Source organism: Ictidomys tridecemlineatus, chromosome 14 (assembly GCF_052094955.1).
Source record: "Ictidomys tridecemlineatus isolate mIctTri1 chromosome 14, mIctTri1.hap1, whole genome shotgun sequence".
Classification (NCBI taxonomy): Eukaryota; Metazoa; Chordata; class Mammalia; order Rodentia; family Sciuridae; genus Ictidomys; species Ictidomys tridecemlineatus.
This window is the reverse complement of record NC_135490.1, coordinates 12,246,587-12,268,067: the sequence shown is the minus strand read 5'-3', so window position 1 is coordinate 12,268,067 and position 21,481 is coordinate 12,246,587. Positions and strand designations below refer to the sequence as shown.

General features: G+C 46.8%; 1 protein-coding gene across 4 annotated transcripts in view; it reads right to left on the bottom strand.

Annotated features, from left to right (window-relative positions):
- The window catches only part of Loxl2 (lysyl oxidase like 2), an 84,975-nt gene extending 64,940 nt beyond the window's left edge, over positions 1-20,035 (bottom strand). For 2 of the 4 annotated variants that reach the window (XM_021729122.3, XM_040292907.2), the window contains exon 1: positions 19,849-20,035. The gene's annotated coding sequence lies outside the window, so the exon portion shown is untranslated. Of the gene's footprint in view, positions 1-19,127; positions 19,284-19,848 lie in introns of those variants that run through there. The other 2 variants (XM_005329323.4, XM_040292905.2) reach the window with 2 other exon arrangements.
- Between the last annotated feature and the right edge of the window lie 1,446 nt (positions 20,036-21,481).

Sequence of the window (21,481 nt, the reverse complement as noted above, 5' to 3'; positions counted from 1 at the left end):
CCAGGAAATGAACACAGGTGTCAGGCTGGCCCAGGCTGTGCCCCTCCCCCTATGCTCTGCTGCCCCAGCCAGGGCTTCAGACACTTCCAGATCCTTTAATTTTGTTCCAGAAAGAAATGGAGAAAATGTGATCTTGCGATTTTTAAAAAGAACTCTTAATCTCTGGATTTGCATTATCTATAAATGGTTCCACCCATTTTCCTGGATTCTGTACTCTGGGAACATTCAGTGCTCAACGCTTAAGTCTTTCCTAGAAAAGTGCCCCTGAATTACTTGTTTCCTTTTCCAGGCCTTCTGCACCCTCCTCCAGGGGATTGTAACATAACAGATCCAGCTGCTTCTCTCTCCTTTTAAAAAAAACTTTAGTGGATTTCTTCTCCTCTTTATTGTGAAAACTATGCAAGTCGATAATAAAAATCTGGAAAAATGCAAACTGATAAAAGAAAGAAAATAACTCGAAATACCACAGTTGGGGGTAACCACTATCAAATTTCTAGTGTCTACTCTTCTGGTCTTTTTTCTATACTTATTTCCTTTTACAAATTGGAATTTTTTACATACTACTTTATCAAATGCTTTACACATTGCACAGTAAATGCAAACGTTATGCCCCTTCCTCCCTCCCTCCCTCCCTCCCTCCCTCCCTCCCTCCCTTCCTTCCTTCCTTCCTTCCTTCCTTCCTTCCTTCCTTCCTTCCTTCCTTCCTTCCTTTTCCTGTGGTGCTGGGGCTGCAGGCTGGGGCCTTGCACATGCTAGGCAAGCCGTCTACCACTGAGCTACACCCCCAGCCCTCATTGACTGTTCTTTCACGAGGTTATTACCCTGTATTTGGTCAAATGATACATGTTAAACTGTTTCACTGTTATGCACCTTGTTGAAATGATTATCCTTCTTGCTGAAATTCTATCTTGGGATAAATTCCTAAGAATAAGATGATGGATCATCACATATAATAAAAAGCCAACACTTTTGCAAAGTGTTTTAGCCTGCTTTCCAGAAAGGCAGCCAGTCTACAGCTCAGCCAGCAGTGTGTGGGTTCCCCCCAAACCTCAAAACTCTGGCTGTGACTATGTTTTCAAACTTTCTTCCATTTGATAAGCAAAAAGGGCTTATTATTTTGTTTTAAATAGCATTGCTTCTGTTACCAGGGTCGTGGAACATGTCCTCCTACCTGTGTTTCTTTCTCAGGAGATCATGGCTTCGCACCTGTGGCTACTGTATTGTTAAATTCACTTTCCACACTGGTGTCCATCCAACTTAACAGGAGGGGAAAACTGCCAGGCATTCGGTAACAAGGGACCCTGAATGGCAGGACCCGGCTGAGCCTTGTGGCCACTGCAGCACTGCCTTCTACTGAAGACAGCAATACCTTATATCTCTTGCCTTTTCTGATGCTTAAACATCAGTACAGTAATCTGCCCTTCTGGACGTCTGAGGACATGTGGACTGGTGAAAGTCACCTTTCTCTACTTCAGACCTGTTCTGTCAGTCCTTGGTCAGAGACCATTTCAGGAAGAACTAGAAAGCCTGGCTCGAGTCAGGTCTCCATGCCCAGTTGGGAGAGTGGCTGAACTACAGGAAGATGGATCTCAGCATCTCCGTTCTCAGGCCTCCAAGAGTGCCTCTTCCCTCTGACAGTCCAAGAAGAGGCTGCGCCAGTGAAGTTGCATCATCACACATCACGGAAATTCCAGAATCCTCGACCCTGAACGCGAGCAGAGAGCGTCTGCCAACTGGGTCAGCCCAACCCAGCAGATGAACATGGAGAATCTCTGCAGCTCAGTTCGCACATATCAAGCCAGACTGGGGTTTCACAGCATGCCGGGGTTTGTCCCTCGAGAGGAAGGCCCACCTTAGAGAATTTCTGTTGAAACCTCTTTCAAGTGAGCCCTAGGAACTCTGCAGCAGATGGTCTTAATTACTCACACAGTTAAGCCCAGGAGTGGGTCACCAGCAGAGGGCTGGGGGCAGGATGCATAGGACTAAGGCATTTGACTGATGGGATAAACGTCAGTGACTGCCAGAAGGAGGTTGGCCAGGACTGTGGCTTATCAGAAAGTGGTAAATTATGTCCCCGATATTTTCTCACTGGGCTTGTGACTCAACAATTGAGGATATTATTCAATTCAATTCAATCTATTTGAGGATGTGTTATTCACACAGCGGATAATAATGGAAGGTCTGCTGACAAGAGTCACTGGGGACGGGCATAGTGGCACGCACCTGTAATCCCAGCATCTCGGGAGGCTGAGGCAGGAGGATCGCAAGTTCAAAACCAGCCTCAGCAAAAGTGAGGCACTAAGCAACTCAGTGAGACCCTGTCTCTAAATAAAATACAAAATAGGGCTGGGGATGTGGCTCAGTGGTTAAATGCCCATGAGTTCAATCCCTGGTACCAAAAAAAAAAAAAAAAAAAAAAGAGGCACTGGGCCCCAAGGGGTATCTGAGAGACAAGATGGGGAAAGAATCCATCCTATCACACAGCTGGGACTCAGGGTCAGAGGGACTTTTAACAAACAGCAGCTGAATCACTCCCCCTTCCTGAAGGCCTTGCGCACCCCCTGCCCTGCTCATGGTGATCTTTGAGACGGCTACAGGCTCCTCCTGCTGGGGACAGTACATAGAAAGGACTAGAGTGTCAGAGTCACAGAGAACTGGGTCCCCATCACATATCTACCATTCCTTATCTCTGTGACCTCAGGAACACTTCAGGTTTCTAAGTCTCAGTATTTCCTCTGTAAAATAAAAACTATATAGACTTGAAAACAACTTTCAAAAAGGAAAAACAAGGAACACCTCCTTAAAAATTAAAGATTACATTCTTTAAGTTCCTGACCCATAGAAGGCAGTCAGAAAAAAATCAGCAAGACTCCACCTGCAAGACTCCAGCCCAGCTTTCAAGTGTCAACTACGGTTTTGGTTGAGACTCAGCTGAATAATTTAATTTTGATCTCCAGTTTTCCTAAGTGTTATTTGGGGAATTAGGAGCTCTTCAGAATAAGCCTAGGTCGTGTTTTTCAGATCCAGTTTTTGAAATACTGTGCTTAGAAACTAGAGAGGCCCATTATTTTGGTACTGAGCATTGAAACTGGGGGGGGGGGCTTTATCACTACGCTACATCTCCAATTCTTTTTGTTTTTTATTTTGAGACAGGGTCTTCCTAAATTTCTTAGGACCTTGCCTAATTGTTGAGGCTGGCCTTGTTCAATCCCAGTCTTAGCCTCTCAGGTTGCTGGGATTAAAGACGGGCATTTCCATGCCTGGCTTAAAAAAAGCACATTTGCAGAATACAAAATATTGGGCAAAGGCTTAATTACCTAAATAAGAAAAGCTGAACTCATTATGCTGTATAAACCAGGTATGTGCTAAATTATGCTGAGTCAAAGGGAAACGGCACTTCAAAAGGTCTACAGGTAAGACTCTAAGCATGGCCAACCAGTGCTTACTGGTCCTGCTAGGAGACGGGAGTGAGGCTGGTGTCAGAGGGAGGGGAAAAGGTTCTCAACCTTGATCTCACTTACTCCAGTTTTGAGTCCATCTGAATAGTGCTATTCCCATCATCTGATAAACATCATAGGTGGGAGGACATCAGTCATCCCAAGAACTTTCCAGTACATCTCAGAATCCCCGGTTTCTGTCTCCAGCAGTGGCCTCGTGCTGACAATGCAGGGATACCTGAGAACACTTTATAAAGTCTTATTTAATTTTGACCCAACGGGACTCCAGGAGGAAAAGCTGAAGCTAGAATTCCCAGGGCCCTTTCCTTAGGCGACTCTCAAGGGCTGAGTTGGCCTGGGAAGGGAGGTGAAAGGCCTGCTCCCCAGAACTCAGCAGTGAGATTTCCTTGAATCTGCTCAAATAGTTCTCCTCCTCTAAAAGCAATCTCTTCTGACTCATGTCATCATCTTCCAGAAAAGGACATCCTGGGGCGTCTGCCTCACCTTTCTACAAAACCAGGTGAATGGCTGGCTCCCCAGGATGTCCTTAAACAAAAGCACAACCCCAAACTGCGGCCTCTAACTAGGGACGCTTGATTTTGTGGCATCCACTCAAATAACGGCCAATGTGACAAACCGGTTCCTAGTACATGACCACGATTATTAATTGTCAATCGCCACAGTAATTCCTAGTCATGACAAATAAGGCAGAAGACACCAATCACATCTGGACACTGTGGTTTTGGGTTTTCAAATCGCCCTTACCCAACCCCATCCTCATCTGATCCTCCTGACAGTCCCCTTCCCCCACACGAACACCCACACGCAGGACCCTCTCCTACAGCAGGCGTCTGTAGGGCCCCCTTGTGTGCCTGGCCTCATGGGCCCCAGTGGTCAGGGGGATGAGTCACTCCTCCTGCTACGTGCTTCATACCTTGCGGCTGGGAGCTCCCAGTCATGGTCCCGCCTGCCCCAGATGTGAAGCATGGTGCAAACAACCAGGCCACTTTGTAGCTGGGAGCAGTGGCCACACTGCTTTGGGCACTTGCTTAAAACAGTGGGGCTGGGAACTCAGCTGAATTCTGTCACCCAGACAGAACGCCCTGCTTCACCTCTCTACCAGACGCAGACACTTGGGGCCAGGGCAAGGAGGGGGCTGACTCCTCCACTGGACCCTCTGTGCCTGGGACCCCTGCTGAGTTCAACAGGAGTGACCAATGGTCAACAGGAGTGACCAATGGTCAACAGGAGTGACGAATGGTCCGGAGCACAGCACAGTACCATGATCCCCGCTGCGGCCTGGAAGCTGCTTCTAGCCATGTGGAACATACTCCTGCACAGCAGGAGGAGTCCTGGGTGAATGGGATGTATTTGGAGGATGCGGGAAGTGGGTGGGGGATGAGGTGGCCCTTCTGAACCACCTCAGACAAGAATGGAGACTTTGACACCAGGCTCAGCCAGGGCTGGTCCATCTGGCTTCTGGCCAAGGATTCCTCCTCAGTTCGGTCTATTTCTGGCCACAGAGCGGGAATGTTCAGAGCACAGTGAGGTGGGAAGAAGGCAGGCATACAAAGTCGAATATTTTTCAGTCTTCCAAAAAGAGGCCTTTGTTGGCATAATTTGTTGTGACCCATTGGGGTTCCTCACAGTCCATGTCTGGTTCTGGGTGGAATCTCATTTTGACCAGTCTGCTTCCCTGGGAGACTGAAGGTCCAAAACACTTTAGAATATGCCTTCTGGAGCTACTGGCTTGGATCTCTTCTAGAAGAGACATATCTCTTCAGCAGGAAGCTCATGGAGAAGGGACAGGGGAAAACCAGTCTTAAGAGCCACACAGAAACTGATCAAGACAAGGATGCCCGTAGGGTTCAAATTGTCCAACCCCCAATCCCTAGGAAAAATACAAACATAGCTCAACTACAGGATAACACATAACAATCCAAAGAACACGGCGCAAGCATCCAAGATCGAACTCCGATTCCAATTTGGCTTCTGTAAACAGAGAAGCGTCTTTCTTGATGGATTTCATAAGAAATCTAAGTGCCTGGTACAAAGACTGGCTCATAGCCACTGCTCAGCAGGTGATAACTAGCATGATTTAAAATTGGGAACAATCCAGACAAAAACCAGGAGGGGCAACATTCTTCCCATCAACCACTCCTCACTCACCACTTGGGCAGCAGGCTTTAACACTCCTGCTCCCTCCCCCCACCGACACACACACTTGGAGACATATTTCCCAGAGCTAACAGCAGTAGCCAAATTGGTCTGGGTTTCTTGCCATTTGGAGGGAGATGTTAAAGGTCCACAAAAGGCAGGCAGGGGAGAACAGAAGCGAGGTCCAGAAGGACATACAAACTTGAGAGGCACTCCAACCACTGTGAAGGAGCCCAGTGTCCCCAGGGATGGGGCTCACTGGACACCTATTCCTGGAGAAGAGCTGAGAGTTGGTCCAGGCACAGTCACCGGGGTAGGGAGGGGCTCAGATGGTTGGGGTAAGATAAGTGTGATGGGTGGGAGACTATGGGAGTCCTGGGAGAGAGGGAGTGCACGACCAATTTTTCCGAGATGATTCATTAAAAATTTGACAGAGAGACACTTCAACAGCTCAGTCCTTAAGTGACACACGACCCAGCTTAGCAGGTTGCCTCCGGCAGGAGCCTGCCTTCAAATTAGGACTTTGGACACCTTTTCTGGACATTTTCCATCTCCAGAAACTGCAGGGTCACGCTGTCATCTGAACATCATAACCTGGGCCTAGAATCGATTCTTCAGGACGGTGCTTCTCAGATGACAGCCATACCCAGAGAGTGCAGTGACAGGGCTGGCAGGTACAGACCACAACTGCACCTTGAGCTTGTCTGGAGATGTTTGGCTCCGTGAGAGACAGAGGGGAGGTGTGCAGCGGACAGCTTGCCAACGGCCCCAGACCTGGGCTTCTGCTGCCCGCTGAAGCATTGGCTGCCATCCAGAACCCAGTGAGCAAAAGCAGCAGGCACCAACTGCCACATCATGGCTTGGCTGCACAATGCCGGCTGGTAACGTTGGTCACCAGTGATCACTCGTCAAGACAGCAGCATTGGCAGGGCAGTGGCACGTCCCCAGAGACCTGAAGGTTCTCATGCTGACTGAGGAGGACGGACTTTTCAGTGACCTTTGAAGCCGATCAGCACTGGTACCGATCGTAAACCTGCACTAGACATCCTTCCAAGAATGATTCTCATATTCTTGCTGTGTCTCCAGTCATAGCATGGCTCTCACTTTCCGCTGTCAGACGCCGCCCCTCTCTGGAGCATGACAAGGACTAGTCATGCATCTGCTTCCGCCTGCTTTCACTCTTTGTTATGGTTTGGATGTGAGGTGTCCTCTAAAAGTTCCTGTTAACGCAGGAATCCTCAGAGGTGAAACGATGACATTATGAACAACTGAGACCTAACCAGTCCATCTTCGTTTGAACAGACTGACTGGGTGGTGACCGTGGGCAGGTGGGACATGGCTGGAACAGGTGTGTCACAGGGGGCTGCCCTGGAGGGTACCTCTTCCTCGCAGTCCCTTCCTCCCTTCCCAACCCTCTCTCTCTCCCTCTTTGTCTCTCTACTTCCTTGTTGCCAGGAGGGGAGAAGCTTCCCTCTGTCACATTTTCTCCCTATAATGTCCTGCCTCATCTTGGACCCAGAGCAATGCAGTTGGTTGTTTATGCACTGAGACTCCTGAGACCATAAGCCCCAATAAACTTTTCCTTTTCTGGGTTATTCTTTTTGGGTATTTGGATCATAGCAACACAACAGCTGACCAAAACAGAAATTAGTACTAAGAGTGGGGCTGTTGCTATGACTAACTTGACCATGTGGTTCAGAAGTGGTTTGTAGAAGGAAATTTTAAAAGTTTATAGATGCAGGCTGGAAAAGTTTTACAATGTTATAAGCAGAGCTTAATAGTTGATTCTGGTGGGCACCCAGAAGACCAGAATTTTGACGGGAATGTGGACTGTACTCCTGAGGTTTCAGAGAGAAGTGAGGTCTCTATTGGGAATTGGACTAGAGGTTATTCATGTTATAGTCTGGCAAGGAACTTGGCTACCTGTTCCTGTGTCCTGAGACTTTGTGTGAGGCTGAATATAAAAGTGATGGACTAATTAAACAGGCAGAGGAAATTTCAAGGCAGCACAGCATTTAGTCAATGGCATGGATATTGCTAGAAGATTTTAGCCAGGCTTACTGTGAGAATCAGGAGCAGAAAGCAGAGCTAAAGGGTTTGTTTTTGCTTTTTGTTTTAAACTTGCACCTTGCAAAGCTGGGCAAAGAAAGCGGTATTTGTTGAAGACTTTGCAGCCTCTAAAGAGATGCTAAGTACTTTGCACAGAGACAACAGGAAAGATGGCTTGAGGGCACTTCAGGAATTTACAAGACCATACCCACTACAGGATCCAGGGCACAGAAAATTCCTTTGAAAAGAGATATGGGGGTACTCTGCTCATGCAGGGGGGCTAGGGAGTTGTTTCATAGTGCTAAGCTACACAATCACTCAGAGGCTGCATCTGTGATTCCTGGGGACATGGATATTGTGTGAACTGACAGCAGACATCATCCAAGTTCTGCAGGAATAAGATGCTCAACTTAAGGGGTCATGAAGACTTTGCTTCCCTTGAGATTTCAAAGGAAGGCCTAGGAGGCCATGCAAAGTGTAGCAGGATTGGAGTCCCTGAAGGCTGACCCTGAGAGGGCCATGTGTACAACTGAAGATGAAGCAAAGCTGGAATGGAGACCCCAGGAATCAAGAGATGCCAGCAATGGGATTATCTGCTGATAAAAACTATTGGCTAAGGAGAGAGCCAGGCTAAAAGAGAGACCAAGTGTGCTGCACCCTGCAAGGCCAATGGGTCAGGGATGCCCAAATCCTTTGGAAATAACATCTTGCAATCTTGTGTCCTAGAAGCTGTATAAGTAGTTACCAGATCTATCTGCCCAGATGAGATTCAATCTTCTTTTGACCCTACCCTTTCTTGCTGTGCCCCTACTCCTTTCCTTTTGAATTGGGAATGTTTACTCTATGCCACTTTTTATAGGGTATAAGCAACTTGCTTTTGATTTTTATAGGGGCTCGCAGCAAAGAGTTTGCCTTAAGGCTTACAGGAGACTTTGAACTTGGACTTTGGGGCAATGCTGAAACTGTTAAGACTATGGGGCTCTCAGAGATGGACTTCATGCATTTTGCATTGCGAGATGAACATGAGCTTTGGGGAATAAGAGGCAGAATGTTAGATATTTGAATGTGAGGTGTCCCCCAAAAGGTCCTGTTAATGCAGGGATATTCAGAGGTGAAATAATCAGATTATGGGAACTGTAATGTGATCAGCCACCCTGGTTAGAACAGCCTGACTGGATGGTAACGGTGGGCAAGTGGGGCATGACTGGAGATGGATCACTGGGGATGTGCCCTGGAAAGATTCACCTTCCCTAAGGTCCCTTCCCCACCTTTCCTCCCCTTGCCCCTGGCTTCCTTGCCGCCATGAGGGGTGCAGCTTCCCTCTTTCGCACCCTTCCCCCATGTTATTCTGATTCACCTTGGACCCAGAGCAATGAAGCTGGACTGAGACCTCTGAATCCCAAATCTCCTCCTCTAAGTTGTTCTTGTTGGGTATTTTGGTCACAGTGACACAAAAGCCAAATAAAATACAGCTGTTCCTTATTCTAAAACACCACATAGCCACCTCATGACCCCTACTTATCTGTTTAAGAATGAACTCACATATGTATATTTTAAAAATCTCAAGAATTTTTTTTTTCTTTTTAGTACCGGGGATTGAACTCAGGGGCACTCAATCACTGAACCACATCCCCAGCCCTATTTTTTATTTTATTTAGAGACAGGGTCTCACTGAGTTACTTAGTACCTCACTTTTGCTGGGGTTGGCTTTTCAAGATCGTCCTACCTCAGCCTCCTGAGCTGCTGGAATTACAGGCTTGTGCCACCATGCCCAGTGCAAGAAATTTACTAAAAATCTACTAGAACTGATAAATGATTTCAGCTAGGTTACAGGATGCAAGAACAATATATAATAATAAACAATCCAAAAGCAAAATTAAGAAAGCAATCCCCACTTATAATAGTATCAAACAAATGTAGGAAAAATTTTAACAAAATAAGTGCAAAATTCATACTTTGAAAACTACAAAGCACTGTTAAAAGGAACAGATGATCTAAATAAATGGCAATACACCCCATTTTCATAGACTTTTTTTTTAAAGAGAGAGAGAGAGAGAGAGAGAGAGAGAGAGAGAGAGAGAGAAATTTTTTAATGTTTTATTATTTAATTTTCGGCGGACACAACATCTTTGTTTGTACGTGGTGCTGAAGATCAAACCCAGGCCGCACACATGCCAGGTGAGCGCGCTACCGCTTGAGCCACATCCCCAGCCCATGTTCATGGACTTTAAGTCTTCACATTTTTAATGGGAATATTTTCCAAATTGATCTACAGATTCAATATAATCTGACTGGAATCTCGATGATCTTTTGACAAGCTGATTGATTCTACAATTCATATGGAATTACAAGGGATACAGGATAGTCAAACAGTTCTGAAAAGGGTAACAAAGTGAAAGAACTCATCTATCTGGTTTCAAAACATACTAAAAATCAGAGTGGAATGGCACTGACATAAGAGACATATATATAGCTCAATGTCACATGATTGAGATGCTGGAATAAATCTATACATCGAGGGTCAATTGATTTGATAAAGGTAAGCTACTCCCCTCGTGGCAGCAAAGAAATGGAGGGTGGAGGGAAGAGGGGGGAAGAGACCTCAGGAAAGATAAACCTTTCTGGAGCATATCCCTAGTGATCCACCTCCAGTCATGCCCCACCTGTCCACGGTTCTAACTAGGGTGGACTGATTCCGTTACAGTTCTCATAATCTGATCATTTCACCTCTGAATATCCTTGCATTAACAGGAACTTTTGGGGGACACCTCATTCATTAAAAAAAAATGTAAGAAGAACAGCTTTTTCAAAAAGCAACATGGGAACAACAGGTCAGCCACATGCAAAAGAATAAAGGAGGATGCAGACTCCGTACCACTCACAAAAATCAATACAAAAAGGATCAAAGACCAAAGGCAAAAGCTAAAACTGTAAAACTCTGAGAAGAAACCATAAGGGTAAATCTTTTGAGACCTCCTTAGACAATGTAAGACGCCAAAACCACAGCAACAAGGGGAAAAAAAACATTGAAATTGGATTTCATCAGAACTAAAAACTTTTATGCATCAAAAGATACTGTGTGGGGGTTGGAGTTGTGGGTCAGTGGCGGAGCACTTGTCTCGCATGCGTGAGGCGCGGGGTTCGATCCTTAGCACCATATATACATAAATAAATTAAATAAAGATATTGTGTCCATCTACAACTAAAAAGAAAGAAAGAAAGAAAGAAAGAAAGAAAGAAAGAAAGAAAGAAAGAAAGAAAGAAAGAAAGAAAGAAAGAAAGAAAGAAAGAAAGAAAGAAAAAGAAAACACCCTTCAGGTGCTTCTCAAGCCAGAGCAGCTGTGACGGGGTGGTAAAGCAGGGCAGTGGCCCAGTATCACTGCACTTATTCCTCTGTCCTGTCATCTGCGGCATTCATCTCCTTCTAAGACAGGGAGCCCCCGAGATGGTGAGTACCTGTATTTTTACCTTTCTGGTTCTATTTTCAAATAGATGTTAAGTAAATGTGATTTGAACTGCAAAGAAAAGACACCATCAAGAAAGGGAAGATACAAGCCACAGACTGGGAGAAAATATTTGTAAATCATATGTCTGATAAGGGTCTGGGGTCCAGAATATGTGAAAACTCCTATGATTCAACAATAAAAAGACAAACAACCCAACTAAAAATTAGGCAAAGGCCTTGGAGTGTAATTTAATGGTAGAGTATTTGCCCAGCAGGTAGGAGGCCCTGGGTTCAATCACCAGTACAAAAAAAAGAAGAAGAAAGAAAGAAAGGGGCAAAGAATTGAAAGAAAGTATGCAAACAGATAACAAGCTCACCAACATTTGCTCAACATCATTAGTCATTAGACAAATGTAAAAAAAAAAAACACAACAAGATCCCATTTTATACCATTAGAATGACTATAATCTTCTTTTTTTAAAGTAGAAAGTGTCAAGTGTTCAATCACCAGTACAAAAAAAAGAAGAAGAAAGAAAGAAAGGGGCAAAGAATTGAAAGAAAGTATGCAAACAGATAACAAGCTCACCAACATTTGCTCAACATCATTAGTCATTAGACAAATGTAAAAAAAAAACACAACAAGATCCCATTTTATACCATTAGAATGACTATAATCTTCTTTTTTTAAAGTAGAAAGTGTCAAGTGTTGGTAAAGATGTGGAGACATTAGAACACTCACGGTTGCTGGTCAGAATTTATAATTATGCAATCAACAATGAAAAATAGTTTGGTGGCCCCTCAAAACTTAAGCATAGAATGACCACATGAACCAGCACTTCCACCCTAAATAAACAAGTTCTTGTATAAGTTCAGACAAAACTTGTACAAGAACATTCAAGGCAGTATTGTTCATAAGAGCCAAAAGGTGTACACAGTCTAAATGTCCCTCGGCAATGACTGGATAACCAAAATGTGGTATAACACACTGGAATATTATTTGGCCATACAAAATAAAGACTAACACATGATAACAACATGGATGAAGCTTGAAGACATTAGGTGAAGTGAAATAAGCCAAACAAAAGACCCAAATATTATATGATTCCATTTGTAGGAAATAACCAGAATCAGCCATACAGAGATGGAAAGTAGCCTGGCGGTTGTTCAGGTGGGTGGGTGAAAGGATACGGTTGATGTCTAAGGGCAGACTTCTCTTGTGTTGATGGAAATGCTATAAAACTGGCGGTAGTAATATTTGCACATTCATGAATATACTAAAATCCAGATGCATACTCTTTAAATGGGCAAATTGTGTGGTATGTGAATCACATCTTACTATGGCCATCAAAGAGTCTACTTAATGACAGTTTAGTCATATCTATTTATTAAGGATCTGCTACGCGGTAAACACAGTGTCGGGCGCTGGGAATTAAAAAATGAACCTGATACAGTCTGAGGAATTCACCATATACTTTGAGAGTTAATAAGAACTAAATCCAAGGTCCAGAGAGAATTGGTAAGGCAGTGGTCTACTTGGGGAAGAGCAGCCGGGAAGGTTCTGGGCAGCTGACCCCTTGCGCAGGTTTGGAAGAAGAGTGAGAGTTTGATTGGCAGGTGTGGGGAAGGGGCGCTGGCCATCATCCAGTGGCAGGTGCAGTGGGTCTGACTTAACACAGGGGTTCTGGGAATTCAGAACCGCCAGATGAATCAGGGCGGACCCGGGAAGTGGCCACGATGATGGAGGAAGGAGTGAGGCTAGACTGGCAGGCAAAAGGCCATGCTGAGAAAGACGAGGTTCCCTTCAAGGGGTGGGGGGTCAGGCAAGGGTCGTAGGAGGGTGATGCGGGCTGACCTGTAATCTAGAGCGGGAGTCGGCGAACCTCCGCTGGGAGCCAAATCCACAAATTAAAGGTGGCTGGGACACCGCTGTCCACAGCCCTCTGCGTGCTGCCTGTGGCCGCTTCCTCACTAAAATAGAGCCTGTCACTGCCACTGAGACCGCGTGGCTCATGGAGGGTAAAACGTTTGCTATCTTGTTCCTTTCAGAACAGCTCACTAAGCCCTGTCCTAGAAGGATCAGCAGGCTATCTCAGAAGACCAGGGGAAGGGAAGCCAGGTAGAGGACTCTCAAAACTCTCCAGAAAAACAGCAGCGGGGTGATGCCATGACGTGGTGACATTGGGGCCACCGGATAACCGAAAGAGGTGGTAGAGATAGGCATAGCTCGGAGAGCTGCAGGAAAGGAAGAAGAAGAAGAAGAAGAAGAAGGAAAAAAAAAACCGAGGAGTAAGGGTTTAAGAAAGTCACAAGTGCTGCTGAAAAGGATTAGGGGCCCCACTGGGTTTCACTGATGTCTGAAATTTGTTTCTTCTTAGTCACTGAAGTGGTTGGTGCCTGTGCCTCAAGTTTAGCAGGATGCTGTGAGCAGTGGATCCAGGCAGTTTCAAAGCGTTTAGAGAATCACTGCTGACTTGGCCGTGGGCACCCAAGAGCACAGCAAGGCAGCTCCAGAGAGCCTGCTGGGAGCCTCTCTTCCCTGGGCTGCCACAAGCCCAAACTCCACTGATGCTTGGGCTGCCTCCTTGCAAGGCTGCTGTGGGCACTGGGCACTTGGCTGCCACGCTTCAGAATATTACTCTTGGCTGTAGATTCATTTTTAAATGCACATGTCAAATATCACACCTTGTTTTTTTTTGGTGGGAGTGGTCTCCTAAGGTGACTGACAGGGTGTCTGACCCAGTAGGGAATCAGGAGTCACCAATACATTCTTTTAGTTAAAAAGAAAAAAAAAAAAAAGAGAGAAAGAAGACCAGGTGAGAAGGGAAAGAAGAAGGAAGGCAAGTGAGGCAGGAAGGTAGATATGCCCAGAGAATCCCCTCCTGGGGCTTATGAGCCATGCCCAGCAGAAGCTGACGTATGAGCAGGAGTTCGCCATGGGGATTGGAACTCCCCTCCTTGCTATGGGATCCTTGAAGAATGAACCTAGCGTGAGGCTGAAGTCAGCTATAACTGCAAGTCCCACATATGGTAAACTTCCTTCCCTGGATATTTTAAGGAAAGAACTTGCATCAATCTCACAACTATTCTAGTGGTCTTCTAGACTGCAAACTGTAGTTTTTCAAACACCTCTTCCAAACCCCTCGTGGTAGAGAAAATGAACATCCAATCCCAAGACCTTGAGGTGTAGTTGAAGCTTCTGGATGTGGGTAGGAAACATCTTGGAATCCTCTCGCTTTACCCTTAAATTCATGCATTCCTGGTAATGATGTGTTCTTGACCTAGGTGGTAGTTACAATGGCATGTTTGTTTTGCATTCATTCAGATGTTTGTACACCAATGTTCATAGAAGTATTATTCCTCACAAAATCAGGGAGATGAACTCCATCGATAGATGAATGGATAAATTAAATGTGGTGCATATGAACAATGGAATACTATTTCAACTTTAAAAGGAAGGAAATTCCATACTACAAATGGAAGAAACTTGAAGACACTGCACTAAGTAAAATAAGTCATCACAAAAGGACAAACAGGGTGTCAATCTCACAGAGACAGGAAGTAGAATGGTGGGTACCAAGGGTGGGATGGGGAGATGGAAAGTTAGTAGTGTTTAACATTATAGAGTGTCTGTTTTGGAAAATGGTAAAGTTCTAGAGATGAACAGTGGTGATAGCAGCACATCTCTGTGAATGTGCTTAATGCAACCAAATGATACAATTAAAAATGGTTAAAATGGTGAATTTTATATTATGTATATTTACCATGATAAAAACAAATGCAATGAAAAAGTTTATCCAGGTATATACTTAGTATTGTCGTTTTACCTACATGTGCTATTCTTAGGAAAAAAATGGTTGATTTTAAAAATGTACATTATTCAATTTTATAGTTGTATTTGTTTAGAGAAGTTTCAGAAAGATATGTGTATGGGGGGAGTCCTTCCTCTTACATTTTTGAGTCATGCAGTCCCTCTAAAAAGTTGGGCTATGTCAGCCAGGTCCACTAGTGGACCATCAGGAGGGCTGGAGAAGGGAGCAGTTCATGGATCAAGCTCAAGGACATTCCAAAGAAACTGAAAATTAGCTGTTCGTGAGTCATCAACACAAGTTACCCTCTCATAAAGTATATATTTCATAGGCAAATGGCATTATTTTTGCAGAAGTTATACATTATGCTGGCAATACATCAAGGAGCACATGTGGGAACTATTGCCACAAGACACATATAGGAGCAGCTGTGTGTGCTTGTCTGACATGATTTCTGGCAATGAAAAAACTAAAGAGAAAACATACTGCCATTTGCACATAATAGTATATAACTGTCCCTTGGTATCTAGGGGAGATTGTTTCCAGCTCTCCCCCTTCCCCAGATATGCAAATCTGCAGATACTCAAGTCCCTTGTATAATGGCACAGTATTTGCCTATAAGCTACACAGTGCTCCTATGTACTTTAAATCATCTTTAGACTACTTTTAATACATAACACAATGCCCACACATCACTTCATTCATATGGATTCTGCACAGCATTCAGTACATGGCAAACTGAGGTTTTGCTTTTGGAAACTTTCCAGAATAAAAAAGTACTTTAAATCCATGGTTGGCCAAATCTGCGAAATCTGAACTCACAGATAAAGAGGGCCAACTACAATTAAATATAATTCTAAAGGTGTCCCAAGTGAAGGAATCAAAAACCTAGGATGAGAAGAGCTGATCAGCTGTGTTCTTACCTACATGCTCATTGTCTGCTAAATGCATGGTTGCTCAAACATCCTTATTTTCCAAACACAATTTTCCTGGTAAAATTGTTTTTATCAAGGGAAATGTGAAATATTCTTTAAAACTCTGGGTAGATATCTAAACTGTCACTGTTGTGCTTTATCATCCTCCAGCAAGCGGCTATTCTGCAAAGGTAGTCCTGGAGCCTAGAGACTTCTCTGACAGTGTATGGGAAACCAGCCAACACACAGGTTGTCTTCCCCACTGAGCACACACCACACTCAAGGTCAGGAGTGCATCTACAGAATTACGAGGCTGAGAAGTTTCTGAAGACTTGCTTCAATTTCCACAAGGCTGAAGCCTAGGAAGATTTGTTGGGTACCTACAGCTGCTGCTGTACCCCAGTGGTATCTGCTTGGCTCTTCCCTTCCTAGCCCACAACTGCTGGTCTTGCTGGTTCTATGGCCCTAGAGCCACGTGGGCTTCAGCCACTTCATCTGAGGCTGCAAATGGTCCACCAGGGTGTGACTGTCACATAGACTGACCACAGCGGTGATTGCAAGCTGCTCTTGTAAAGCTAGACAGCCCATAGTGGTGGGAAGGATCCCTCCTAAGACTCCGAAACTATAAGATGAAGAAAGCAATGATGCTCTTGCAACTGCAGGTGCTAATGTGAATCACCTATGAATCTACCCCCCACCCCCAGCACTCTATTAGCTAACAGGGAAGAGCATGTATAGCTGCCAGAAAACAGTGTGCCTGAAGGTTAATGTTCTGCTTCTTTTGAGTTCCTCCAGGTGGATGATGGGATGGGATCCTCCCATTTCTCTGCCCCCAACTGGCTCTGTTATGGAAGATCTGTTTGTTGCCTGTCTATTTCAGTACAATGAACATAACAGCCTAGGAGTCCAGCAACAAGGGCTTCCTTTTTTTCACACAGCCTGATAAGAAAGGAGGATTCCAATTCATGAGTTTTACTAATAAGATGTAAAAGAAACTTATCACCCCATTTCAAAAGCAAATAAAAAAGTAATAAAGATGCTCAAAGCAAAATGTTCTGGTTTTGGAGATCCTCACCAAACAAAGGCAGAACTAACAAAGCTGTCCATAAACTAAGCTATATCTCTGCTCTGCTTCCCTGTCTCAGGAGTTAGGTGCTCAATGTGAAGATGCCAGCTGCCAAAGCAGCCAAGCAACGCTCATAGTGGGGTGACTGTTCTCTACCAAATTTCTTCCTGGAGCCTTTGTTTCTTCTAGGAAGCCCAGCTGCAGACATTTCATGCATCCTACTTTTAGATCAAGAAGCCAGAGAATGAGAAAGACAATGCTACCTAGCTCAGAGGCCCCTGAACCCCCATCCCAGAGCCCTCGAGAGGCAAGTTGCTTTCTTAGAGTTGTCCAATAAGCTTGGAAACAAACCCAGACTTCTTGATTCTGCAGCTCATTTATCTCAAGCACCAAATGGCCAATTACTAAATAGTTCCACAGGGATTTCTGACAGCTCGTATAGAGGAAGTGAGTGCTCAGGTGAAGCCCAAGGCAAGGCCAAGTCTTTAAGAAGCCTCTGATATTCCATGAGCAGGTCTTCCTAAAGAGGAGCAGAAGGGCTGCTGCCCAGAATCGAGAGGTGGGTCCGTCAGATGCAGGCTTCCCTGGTGGCAGCTGTGCCATCTGGACGACTCCTCTGATTTCAAGTTTCATTAGTGTAAAATGAATTTAATAATACCCCCCTGGCTCTTTAGTGGGAAGTTGCAAGAATCAAACAACAATTTGATAAGAAGGTGGTTTGAAAGAAATAATGTACAATAGGAATTTAACAAATTATATGAATCAGAGGAACTCAGAGCAACCACAGAAAGAAATTTGGGGGTAAAATTTTTCATCTAGACTTGGTAACAGTGATGGATGCCAAAAAATTTTCACACATTTTCTTAGATATAATAATGGCACCACAGACATTTAATGTCTTTAGAGATCTCACACTGAATTATGTAGGGATGAAATGTCACAATGTCGGGTATTTGCTTTAAAATACATCAATGGAAAAAAGGAGGAAGAGCACAGATTTATGTGCAGCAAATGCTGACAACAGCTGAAGCTCACCGAGATGTATATGGGGGTTCCATTCTACCCTCCTCTCTACTTTAGTGCATATTTGAAATTTTTCAGATTCAAAAAGCATTTAAATAAACAATGCAGAATTTTCTGGGACATTAGTCAGCTTTCTGATTGTCACGTCCAGAGCACAGAAAATCTGTTTCCTCCACAAGGCCCTTTCAAACTGGTCATCCAGAGGTCAGAGGGCAAGGACTTGGGAAGAGGCCAGGAGAGGCCAGGCAAGGAGCCCAGCTGCAGAGGAGATAAAAGGAAGTATCCTCCTAGGATCTCCTGTCTGGGAAGCATCAAAATGTCAGGCAACATGTAAGGGTTAGTGCATGCCTTGCCTTGGACCTGAGTTTCATATGTATCTTTTGCCACCAAGACACTGTTTAGCACAGTCACAGAGGACAAGCAAACACACACACACACACACACACACACACACACACACACACACACACACCACTGAGATCCAACCTCCTGGGGGAGAGCTACCTGGGCCACAGGATGCATGCATTTTTGCCATGGGTTTGATGGACATCTCAGGGGCTAAGGTCTAGGAAGGGGAAAGGGCAAAGGCAGGCAAGGAGATCAAAATTTTATCCAAGGCAGGGTCTGGTGAGTCAGGCATTTATCTGGGAACTGACCAGAGCAATGAACTCTTATCTTCCATCCTAAGCCCCATCCCTGGCCACTAAGTATTAGATACCAGAAATAACCTAATGGATTTCCCCGAAGACCACAAAAGGGCTTTGGGTGCTCTAAGACAGACAGGGCAGCAGTGGTGTAAGGGAGCGCCCTGGAAAAAGGGTTGTGGGTTTGAGTTCCCACGCTGACTAACCCAGTGGCCTTCAGCTTCGGTACTTTTCCTTCTCTGCAAAAAGTAATGGTTGGGCTGATTTTACCTCCTCAGCTGCAAGATTTGGGGGCATGTTTCTGGCTGTCATGCATCTCCCCTCTCATCACGACTTAAAGTTTCCTAAGCATATTGAGTAACTCCCCCACCCAACCCCGCCCGGTGTTCTGCTGCTTGCCCCTCGCCTTGCACTCCTCCACCGCGACACCTCCGGAGGGAGCTACACCCGAGCGCAGGCAGATTTTGACCAAGAAAGGGAGGCAGGGTGGGCAAAGCGCCTGCGTGAAAGTTGTGGGCATAGGGGACCGCGGGACTAATCACTTCAGATTGGGGTTCGCTCTACCCCGGGGAGATCTTGCACGCACCACCGTGGCTCGATGTTTCCTCGGTGATAAAGCGGGAGAGGTTCCGGGTCCCCAGACGAGCCAGGGAGAGAGACTTCGAAGTGGGGACCGCGCGTCTCCAACCGCAGGGCTCGGGTTGCTCTGGCGCTCAGCCTTCGCGATCGCGGGGAAGAAAACCCAATTCCAGGCGGTGCGCTCTGGACGCAGCCCCAGTGGCCCCCACCCCCACGCCATCTCGTAGCTGCGCGCTCACATGCCCAAAGCCACAGCTCCGGGGAACTCCTGCGTGGCCCTGCCCTCCCACCCCTGAGAGCGCTCCACTCTCAAAAGCCAAAACTCCGGTCACGGTCGCAGTCCCCACGTCGCTGTCCCCACGGTGCACCCTCCGAGGCACCCAGCGCGCAACGAGGCTCCACGGGCTGCGCCCTGCGGGCCACAGGAGCTCCAGACCAGCAGGGAGCCGAGCTCCGGGGCGCGCCAGCCGCAGCGCCTCCCCCGGCCCGGGCGAGGTGGGGTTGGCTGGGCGGGGCCCCGGCGTCGGAGGGGACTCGCCAGCCTGCACGTCCTCGCGCGCTCCCCGCAAGGAGCCTTGGCTCAGCGGGTGCCCACCGCTCAGGTCCCGGGAATCCGCACTTGGGCGGAGGGGCGGCCCGGTGGGGAGCCGAGCCTGGAGACCCCCGGGGACGCCCCAGCTTTTCCTCGAACCGCCGTGGGTAGGGTGGCGCGAGACGCGCGCTCTTACTTGGCAGCAGGGGTCCGCTGTGGCCGGGCCGGGACTGGGCTCTCCACGGTGGCCCCTCTCCGCTCCCGTCGCCGCAGCTGCAGGCAGAGTTCTCCGCCGTTCAGAAGAGCGAAGGCGAGCCCCAGCTCAGGCAGCCGCGCGCCGGAGTCGCGGCTCCGCTGTTTCCCCAGAACTTTTAAGCCAAATCGGGCGGCAAACCCCTCCCTGGACCCACCCCCTTGGCCGACTACGGTCACAGCCACAGGCCGGGCCTCCAGCCCCCTTTGTTGTAATTCGAGAGCGGCCACTCCCGGGCCAGAGGGGGCTCTGCGGGGGAGGCTGCGCGCCAGCCAGTGGGGCAGCCCTTCCCAGGCTCTTCGCGCCCAGGTTTCCGGAGTCGGAGGAGCGGGCGGGAAAAGGGTGCACTTTTCCGGCAGGGGAGACTCCCAATCCCGACCCCACAGCGCTCCCGAATTTAACCCTTCGATGTCCTCATTTACCAGTAGCATTAGGGCGGGTGCCCAATCCAGCTCCGTATCCAAAACCCTAGCCCTCCCTGGCACTTAGTAGACGCTCAATAAAAAGTAAGGCGTGAAAGTGATCATAGATTTTCATCTATCTCGCTTGGATTTCACTTCCCTTCACCTGTAGGTGGAAACAGATTCCGAACATGAAAACAAACAGCCACCTTTCTGCCAGCAGATCACATCTGTGTCTTGGCCTAGTCTCTCTTCCCCCAGGACCAGTCTTCTCCTTTGCAAATTAAAGGCTTCGGATCCTGTGACCTCTAAGTCTCCCCCCAACACACACATCCCCACTGCTGCACCAGGCCCCAGATTAACAAGCCCTGCACTGGAGAAATTGAAGGAGACACAGCTAGCGGTGGACACGGTGCAGAAGGACAGAACATGTCTGGCTCTGAGGTTTGCAGTGGGTCTGGGTCCTAAGGCCAGGGAAAGCCCGCTGTACAGATTGCCCTTCCTGCAAGAGCAAGGCTTTGTCCGTGGAAGCAGCCAGTTCTAAAACAAAGGTCCAGCTGGGAGTCCTCTGTACCGAAGGGAACTGTCAGCTCCTCTAGGACAGACACTGACTTTAGGGCGCAATCCTCTCTGGGCTCCTCCTCAGTCCTCTCCTCTTCCCTGTGCCCTAGGCAGAGCTCCACACCAGTGGTGACAGGTGTGAGTACCCGGTTTCCCCTCCCACCCAGGCTTCTCTCCTCAGTCATGGGATTGCAAATCCATCCACCAGGACATTTCCTCCTTGGCCTCTGGACATTCCCCTGACCATGGCTAACTCCAAGCTTGGCCCCCCAACTCAAGCCCACGCCATCCCCTGAGAGATCTCAGAGGCAAAAATGGGGTCTTCTCAGGCCCCTTGAGATTTGCATTAGCCAGGGGTCTCACAGACAGAGGACCAGTAGGAGAGCAGGGTGTGATCATAAGAAGCCAAGGGGAGGTGTGTTTGTGGTGTAGGAACAGTTCAGTATCTCAAGTGTGGCAAGAAACTATGGTAGAGTTATGTAGAACTTACTACACCCAATACAATTTCAGTTGAAAATTGAAAAACAAAACAACAACAACAAAATGCACAGTGGCTCCAGGGCCCTCAGAATGCAATCCGAACCCGTTGGTGCAGCTGACAAAGTGACTTGGTC